Raw genomic sequence first — 8,526 nt, 5'->3', positions numbered from 1 at the left:
ACCGCGTCCCCCGGCCCCGGGCGGGGCGTGCGAGTCCGGGAGGGCTCCACCTGGATCGCACGCAAGGCGCCCTCCCCGCCCCACCCCTCCACCGCCGGGCCCGCGGGCGGGCGGGCGGGGGGGACGCGCAGTGGGGCGCGCGGGCCGCCAGGGGGTGCTGTCGGGGCGCGCACGGCCCACCTGGCGCCCGGGGCCTCGAGCGAGCGCAGCCAGGCCGCCCGGGAACTTTTTTCCTCCCGCTCTCGCTCTCCTTCTCCCCCCGCGCGTCGCCCGCCCGCCCGCCCGCCCGTTCGCTCTTCCTGTGCGGAGGGGATCGCATTTCCCCGCGGCACCCGCGGACATCAGGCAGGCCCGGCCGGGTGCGCGGCCAGGGCCCGCTCCCCGCGCCCCCGGGCGCCGCCCCCGCCGCGGCTGGGCTCCGAGAGTCGAGTCGGAGAGCGAGGCGGCGGCGAGGGCGAGAGGCGAGCCGAGCAGACCGCCCTGCCCGCCGCCGGAGCGCCGGCGCGAGGAGGGGGCGCCGCGGCCCACCCTCCTTCCTGCCTGGCCGCGGGCCGGCCGGGCCGCCGCGCCCTGACCCCCATGGCCGCCCGGGCCTGCGGGCCGCGAAGTCGCAGCGCCAGACCCAGGGCCCCCGAGTGAGCGCGGGCGCCGAGGTGAGCACCGAGCGCTGGGGCGCGGGGGGCGCTGCCGGGGCAGGGGCGGCGCGAGGCGTCGGGATCCGAGGCAAGGTGAGGAATGGAGGCGGGCTCGGGGGCCGAGCGCGCCGCGGGCCGGGGATGTGGGGGTCCGCGAGGTCACGGCTTTGTGTGGTGTGGGGGTGCGCGAGGTCACCGGATGGCCGTCTGGGGGGCGCGAGCGGCGTGGGGGACGCGAGCGGCGAGGGTCCGTGTGGCCCCGGGGCTGTGCGTGCGCGGTGGCCCGGAGTTCTGCCGCGCGGGGCGTGGGGACGCGGGGGGCACTCGCCCGGCGCCGGGGCGGGAGGGGAGCTTTGTGAGTGCGCCCGGGGTGGGGGGCGGGGAGCCGACTTGTGCGAGTGGGACTCGGGGCCTGGCGTGCGGCACGGCGCGGGAGGCAGGGCGCCAGGGGCGGTGAGGGCCCGGCGTGGGGAGATGGGGCGCGCGGGGCTCTCCGCGGTGCCCCCCACGCGGGCAGCGGCCGGCGCCCGGGCCTGTGCGCAGGCCCCGCGACCCGGCAGGAAGCGGCCCGGGAGGCCCGGGGAGCTCCGACGCGGCCAGGCCCCGGGCGCACGGGCCCTTCGGGGGTGACGTCACGGTCGGGGGCACCGGACACGCGAGCCCCGAGTCCCCGGACCGCGGCGAGCCGGCCAGCTCCCTGGCCCCCGCGCCTTGGAGGCAGGGGCCCCGGGAGGAGGGCGCGGGGGCCGGGCGCCGGGCGGCGTCGCCGAGCGCGGCGGGGGCGAGGGGGTGTCAGGACGCGGGGGGTGACATTTGGAGCCTCGGTCGCGCCGGGGGGCCTCGGAGGAGGGGCGGAGGGGAAGCGAAACATCAGTCAGGCCCGAGGCCGCTGCGTCCCCAGCTTCCTAGGACGCCCGTCTTCCCAGCGAGCCCGTTTTCCTTCTTGGGGCTCTTAGTCCTCCTCAAATCCACGCCGAGGGCCGGAGTGCGGACCCGAGCCGGGCCCTCTTGGGAGCCCGCGATCGGGCGGCGGTGGGGCGGGGGGGTTGGGGGGAGCGCTGGGGTTTCGGCTCCGAATGGACAAAACCGAGTGTAACAATGCGCTATTGGGGGGCTGGGGGAGGGGAGGCAGCGCGCCTGAATGGCGGACCCGGGCCCTGAGCTTCCCCGCTCGCAGCACTCCCTCCCGCAGCGCCTTTCCCATGCTTTCAGCAGGCTCTGATTCAAGGACCCACGCGGGACCCGCACGGCTCCCTCCCACCCAAAGTGCCGCCCCCCCCACCCCCCCCCCCGCTTCATTTCTCTTCCAACGCAGCGGTGTGTGGAGGATTCAAGGGCATTACATCTGGTTGCAATCCGGTTTCAGGCCGCTGCCGGGCTGTTAAAACCTCGCGCTGACGTCAGAGCAGGGGAATTACTTCTTTTTATTTTATCTTTTTTTAGTTGTCTGCTGCCCTGGGAGGGGAGGCGGGGGTGGGTTAGGCAAGCTCCGAAGTGGAGGCGCCGGCGCCGTGGGAGCCCCAGGCTGGGGGCTCTGCTTCTCTTCCTCCACCCCATCCTCCATACAGACCTTGCCCTGCCTAGGTCAGGCTCAGCCAGGGTGGGGGCAGCTCTCTCTGCGGACTCCGTGGAGGCCCCTCCCCACTGACCACACAGCTGTGTTTCCAGAGGCTTCCCTGGGTTGTGGCTTTGGGGATATGGAAGCTGGAAAGGAATCTTGTTTCTCACCCCAACCCTTTGACAGCGGAGGGGGTATATGGGACCCCAGGAGCATCCCTAGGAGCTTTGGGTGACACAGAGGAGTGAGCACAGACCTTCTGGGCTGGGAGAGGCTCCATCCCAGAACTCTGGTGAAGGCTCTCAAAGGCAAAAAGCTTTGGAAGGAAGCAGAGTTATCAAGAGATGACCCAGGCCCCAGAAGCCAACTCTAGAGTGGGCTGAATAGGACTTTTCCCAAGAGCCAGGAGCCCCTCTGGCTTCTTCCTAAACGGAGGGAACTCACCCACTCAGAAACACCATCTCTCTTCCACTGGACCAGGAGGCCCTTGCAGGCGCCCTCCCCCCACCCCATTCCTTTTAGACCCCCAAGTCTAGAGCTATGGTTTTCAAACTCTGACCTGTAGTAAGAAATACATTTTAGGTCACAATTCTCTTCACCACCACTATATAAAACTGAAACAAAAGTTTAGTGAAGTAACTCTTTCCTCTACTTTGTCTGCTGAGCTGATACTTTCTGTTCTAGCCTAGTTGATTTTTTTTTTTTTTTTTAAATACTGGTTGCAACCCACTAAATTGATTTCACAATCCACTAATGGGTCATACCCAGAGTTTGAAAAAACAGTCCTACAAAATGAATCTGGCTTCTATTCATTCCACAAACATTAATTGAGGCCCTGACAAGTTCTCTCTTTTTTAATTACTCAAGTAACACATGGATTCATTCTTATTGTGAAAAATGCAAATAACCCAGAAGTATAGAGAGTAAAAGTGTCTTCCTCAGCCCCCCCACAGGTAACCCCAGTTAAGAGTTTGAATGTATCCTCCTAGACGTTTTTGCTACTTGCTTACATATATATATATATATATGTGTGTGTGTGTGTGTGTGTATCATATATGCTGATACTTAGTTTTCTTTTACCCCAAATGAGAATACATCTCAGGCTCTTACTTTTTTTTTTTTTTTTTTTTTTTTTTGGCTCTTTTCTCCTTTCCATTTGTCTTGGGGAGGCCATAGGGTGAGGTGCTCCAGGGCAAAGCTCCTGGCTCCGCCACACACTGAATGAGTTACTTACCTCTCTGTGTCTCCATGTGCTGTCTGCCCAGAGGGATAATGAGGGTACCGGCCTCACAGGACTCTAGTGAAGGTTTAATGAGTTATTCCATGTAAACACATAAAGCTTAGAACAGTGCTTGTCCTGCTAAATGCCGGTTGGCACTGTCACCATTATTAGTACTAGTTTATTTCCATGGCAGTCCATGCATGCAGGGTGTTGCTTTTACTTATTTATTTGAGAGAGAGCGTGCAAGCAGGGGAAGGGGGAGAGGGAGAGGGAGAGAGAGAAGCCTCAGATTCCCTACTGGGTGTGGAGCCCAATCCCACGACCCGGAGAGCATGACCTGAGCCAAAATCAAGACTTGGACGCTCAACCAACTGAGCCACCCAGGCGGCCCATCTTGTTGCTTTTAATGGCCACCTGCGGCTGTGAGGTGGATGCCGGCCCCCCCACTTTCGAATGTGTAACTCCACAGGGAGGGACAGGGTGGAGCAATGGACGCTGGGCAGGGTTTCTGTGGGAGAGGTACCTGGGCTCACTGGCCCCAAGGGAAGAGGTATTTTCCAAGGACCCACCATTTCTGAGCTCCTGTGCTTCGTGCACCTGCCTCCAGAAAGGTCACAGCCCAGTGGGTGACTGAGAGCCAGATAATACCCAAGGGAACCAGCATTGTCATGGGAGCTTGAGCCAGGTTTCGGGCAGGAAACAGGTCACCTTGTGAAGGCACCATGTAGCTGTTACGGGGATGATAAGGGCAAGAGTGTAGGGCAGCATCTTTGGGAAGACTTGTCCACGCGGAGAAGAGCAGAGGGAGACCGTGTATAATTCCCTTCCAAGACCAGTGGGACAGATAACTTGAGCTTTAGGATTCCGTCTCCACCAGAGTTGGGAGCTTTACGGAGGCAGGGGCTTCGTGGAAGAGGGGGCTTGGAGCAGGTGCTTCAAGCACGGGTAAGTAAGAACAAGAGGCGCATTCCTGGTGGAGGGAACACTCCAGCAAGTGTTTGGAGGCTGGAACAGACGTGGCGCATGTCCCGTCGCCAAGAGGGGAGGAACTAGCTCAGAAAGAACGATGACGAAAGAGGCTGGGCTGTTACTGGGGCCTCCCTGGCCTCCCTGCCTCCATCCTGCCCCCTCCCAGCGTGGGCCAGAGTGATCTTTTGGGATCACTACCAGAGTGATCTTTCTCAACCGTAGCACATGCTTCTGAATACAGGCCCAGCCGTGGTCCTTCCCCCACAGCAGGGGCCCCTTCTCGTGCCCTCTGCCTGCTCTGCCCCATTCAAGCCCCTTGTTTCCCCTCGGGTCACATAGAAGCCTTCTCCCCAGGATTCTGCCATGTGCACGTGTGCCTGCCGCTTCCTAGGATGCCCTTCACCTTCCTCCCTGCCTCCCAAGACCAAAACAGACATCCTGTGTCCTCCTCCTCTGACCTGTGAGGCAGACTGAGTCATCTCCCTTTGTCTATACCCGCGGCCTAGCCATAGCGTTTATCATGACATTATCGGTAATTCTGTCAGTGTCTGTCCTGCCCACAAGGCTGGAGCATCTAGGCCCGAGAGCACACCTCCCTCCTCTCCTGGCCCCAGTGCCAAGGGCGAGGCCTGGAACTCGGGAGACGCTTGGAAATGCTTCCTGGCAGGAAGGGCTAGGTGTGCGGGGCCGGGTGAGAGCCCCGACACGGTTTCTGTGGGCCCCTGTGTGGGCCCCTGAGTTCCCCGGCAGCCGCCCGCCCGCGGGATCTTTGCAGATCCTCAGGGCCCTGCTCAGAGGACTCTGTTCTGGCAGACTTCTGAGAGACAAGTGAGGCCAGAGAGGGGCCCAGCACCCCCAGGCTGCTCCCCGAGGGGGCTGGGGAGAAACTGGCTCATCCTGTTTCCCCGGGGATTGAGGAGACCGTGTGAGGCAGAGCTGTGCCCTGGCCTGGGTGGGTCACTGGGGATCCGAGATTGGAATGTGACACGGCGGGAGGGGAGGGGACAGGGAGGGTGAGTGCCAGGGGCTGGAGGCAAAGACTGGGGCTCTGCTGGCAAAGGAGAGATTTTGTTCTGCTGGTTCTTGAACCTGAGGGAACAGTCCCTGCGTGGTGGTAGGACAGAGGGAGGGAGGGACGGAGGGAAAGGGAGGTGAGGCAGGAGAAGAGAGAAGGGGGGTGGAGAGAGAAACACGGAGGGAGGAGGGAAGGAGATGCTCCTCTTGCTAAATAGTATGCTGAGAATCAGGAAAGGAAATATCCAGGAGTACTAGGGCTCTGACCCCGAACATTCCTTCCTTCCCTCAGCAGACACCCCCTCGGGTTTTCGCCCTCAGCCCCATGCTCACCCTGAGCCCCAGAGACGAACCCGCATGTGGTCTGGCCTTCCGGGCCCTCCAAGTCCAAGGGCCAGGTGGGCAGTGAACATCCACTTTCTCTACCGGGTGATCAGGCTCGGGAGCAGGCTCCCGGGGTGCCATGGAGGGGCAGGAGCGAGTCCTGTGTGGGGAAACGGAGGCAGCGGGCCAGGGCCGGAGGGGGGGGCACTGGGAGCCACCCATTAGGAGTTGTGGGGACATCTCCCCTCTACCCTTAGGCCTCGGTCTCAGCTGTAAATTGGGAGAGTCACCAGCTCAGGGCTAAGAAAGTAGGGGACTGAGTGGAGAGAGCTGACAGAACAGGGACAGGCCCCAGGCTGGGGGTCTTGAGGGAGGACCTGTAGACTGGAGCAGAGCATGGGCCCCCTTTCCTCGAGTCCCCTTCTTGGAGACTATGCCCAGGGCAACACGGTGGGGGAGCAGAAGCACCGGTCCAGAATCAGGAAAAGGTTTAGCTCCAACTGCTGCTCAAGGCCTGTCACCTCCCTGTCCCATCAGAAGGGACAGTAAATGTGGTGCCAGGGTCGGGGTGTTTTAGGATCTGCGAAGCAAGGAGTTCCTGGACTTGGGGTTAGGCCAGCCTGGGTACAGTCCGGCTACGGACTGCCCTCTCTGAGGCTCCATACCCCCACCTTTCAAATGGGCACCGTCCGCGGCCCGTCCGCATCACACGCAGCACACGTGGCCGTTCCTCTTCTTGCCAACGGGCCTAGCACGTGGAATCGATGGCAGCTTTGTACCTCTAAGCCTTCCCGGCCGGCACACGGGCCAAAACCAAGCGGGGTAGGTGAGAAGGAGAGTTTCCTGGCCAGAGCTTCTGTCCCAGTGCCGGGGGTGGACCCCTGAGAAGGCCTCCGGCACCTCGTGACTTTGGCGGCAGCGGATGTGGCCGGGTCACCACACGCTCATTCCCAAATCACAGATGGAGGCCCTGTGGCACCGCAGGGGGCTGGGAACACAGCCGTGGCATCTCTGATACCATGGCATCGTGGCTGAGCACTCGTACCTGGAGCTTAGCTGCCTCGGTTCAGATCCCAGCTCGGCCACTTCCTAAGCTGGACGAGCTCCTGGTTCCTTTGCTCAGTTGCCTCACCTGTAAGATGGAGAAAGTGATAGCACCTAACCCAGAGGATAGTTGGGTGAGTTGATGAGTTAATGCTCATAAAAGACTGACAACAGCGCCTGGTACAGAGAAGGTGCTAGAGAATGGATCCTCCTTACTGGTTTTGCTTCGTGCCCTGAAGAATCTCACAGAAGGGCTCTGTGCTGGGGGAAGTGTGTCCCAGCCAGGGCTTTCCTGGGAGGGATGACACCCTGGAAGGGAAGGAAAGGGAGTGGCAGGCACCCCTCCCAGCCCCACCGAGACAGGCCAACTTCTTGAATCAGCGCTTGCCACCTCCGGGCCTTGTTGGACCCTTCCGTGGTGACCCAGAGCTCTTTCTCCGTCAGGGGGGCTAAGCGGGTAAGGCCTGAGGGTAGGGAGGCCCTGCAAGGGCCTTCTTCACTGGGAAAGGCAGGCTGCAGACTAAGAAAGATTTCAGGATCAAGTATGGAAGGAAGCTAACAGCGTTCGCTGACAAGCATCCTCAGGCGCCAGAGGCCGCCAGACCACATCTGGGTGTCCTTAAGCAGCTCCCTCCAGCGCTCTGAGCCTCGATTTCCTCCCTGATCAAGAACCGAAAATAATAGTACCTACTCCATAGTTTTGTTTTTAAGAAGAGTTTTAAATGAGATGGTGCCCCTAAAGCACTTAGCTGTACTTGGCACATTGCAAAGTGGTGAATCAGTGTCACCTATTTGTAATAAGAAATATTCTCAGAAAATGTAAATGTAAATTGAAAACCTCCTGAAAGATTCTTCTGGGGGGCTTCCACGAGCCCCATGGGACAAAGAATTGTTACAGTGACTGGAGAGACATGGACGCCCAGAGAAGTTTAGCTAGCGTAGCAAAGTCACACAGTAATCCAGAGCACAGACGAAGGGGGAGCCAGAACTAGGCCTCAGGCTGGTGCTCTCCAAGGCTTTGAGAGTTATTCTTCCAGCGAATAGTTATGGGCAGTCAGCACTGATAGACAGCTGAGGTCACATGGCCCTGTCTTCTGGAAGCTTCCGGTCCGACAGGGCAAATTAAATCTGTACAAGATGATGGTAAGAGGTAAAGAGAGAAAATAAAAACCACCTGTTCTCTTGGGGGGAGGGAGGAGGAGTCCTGCGTTCATTCACTTTGGGAGGGCACTGTGCCAGGGTTAAAGCAGTGGTTCTCCACTGGGGGCGAGTTTGACCCTCTGGAGACAGGTGGGTCATGTCCAGAGACATTTTTGGTTGTCTCAACTGGGGAGGTACTGGTGTCCAGTGGGTAGAGGCTCGGGATCCTGATGAACATGCTGGGGTGCACGGAAATAACCCCCACAACACATTATCTGGCCCAAAATGTCACCAGTGCCAAGGGAGGTTGACCGCCTGCCCTGGAGAATCGATACCGGCCGAGCAGATGCCGCCCCTGTCCTTTGGAAGCTTCCAGTCTGGTGGATGGGCAGCCGTTAAAGACATGATTGCATAGATGTGGGGTTAATCGTCGTTGTGCTGCAAGCTAAGAAGGTAAAGTGCAGGGAGGAGTAGACCTTGGGGGAGGTCTTTGCAGGCACAGGGCACAGCCCAAGGGAAAGCTAAGAGGCAGACGACCAGGGTGTGTCTGGGGAGACAGCAGAAAATGATCAAGCCTGGGGGGGGGGGGGGGGGGGGGGGGGGGGGGGGGGGGGGGGGAG

General features: G+C 60.4%; 1 protein-coding gene across 3 annotated transcripts in view; it reads left to right on the top strand.

Annotated features, from left to right (window-relative positions):
• The first annotated feature begins 562 nt into the window (after nucleotides 1-562).
• Nucleotides 563-8,526, top strand: part of RAI1 (retinoic acid induced 1) — a 116,116-nt gene continuing 108,152 nt past the window's right edge. For 2 of the 3 annotated variants that reach the window (XM_032431664.1, XM_032431657.1), the window contains exon 1: nucleotides 563-653. The gene's annotated coding sequence lies outside the window, so the exon portion shown is untranslated. Of the gene's footprint in view, nucleotides 654-675; nucleotides 729-8,526 lie in introns of those variants that run through there. The other variant, XM_032431660.1, reaches the window with a different exon arrangement.

The sequence above is a fragment of the Phoca vitulina genome, unplaced genomic scaffold (assembly GCF_004348235.1).
Source record: "Phoca vitulina isolate PV1807 unplaced genomic scaffold, GSC_HSeal_1.0 scaffold47, whole genome shotgun sequence".
Lineage (NCBI taxonomy): Eukaryota > Metazoa > Chordata > Mammalia > Carnivora > Phocidae > Phoca > Phoca vitulina.
Note: the sequence above shows the minus strand (reverse complement) of the source record. Positions and strands in the feature narration are given on the sequence as shown.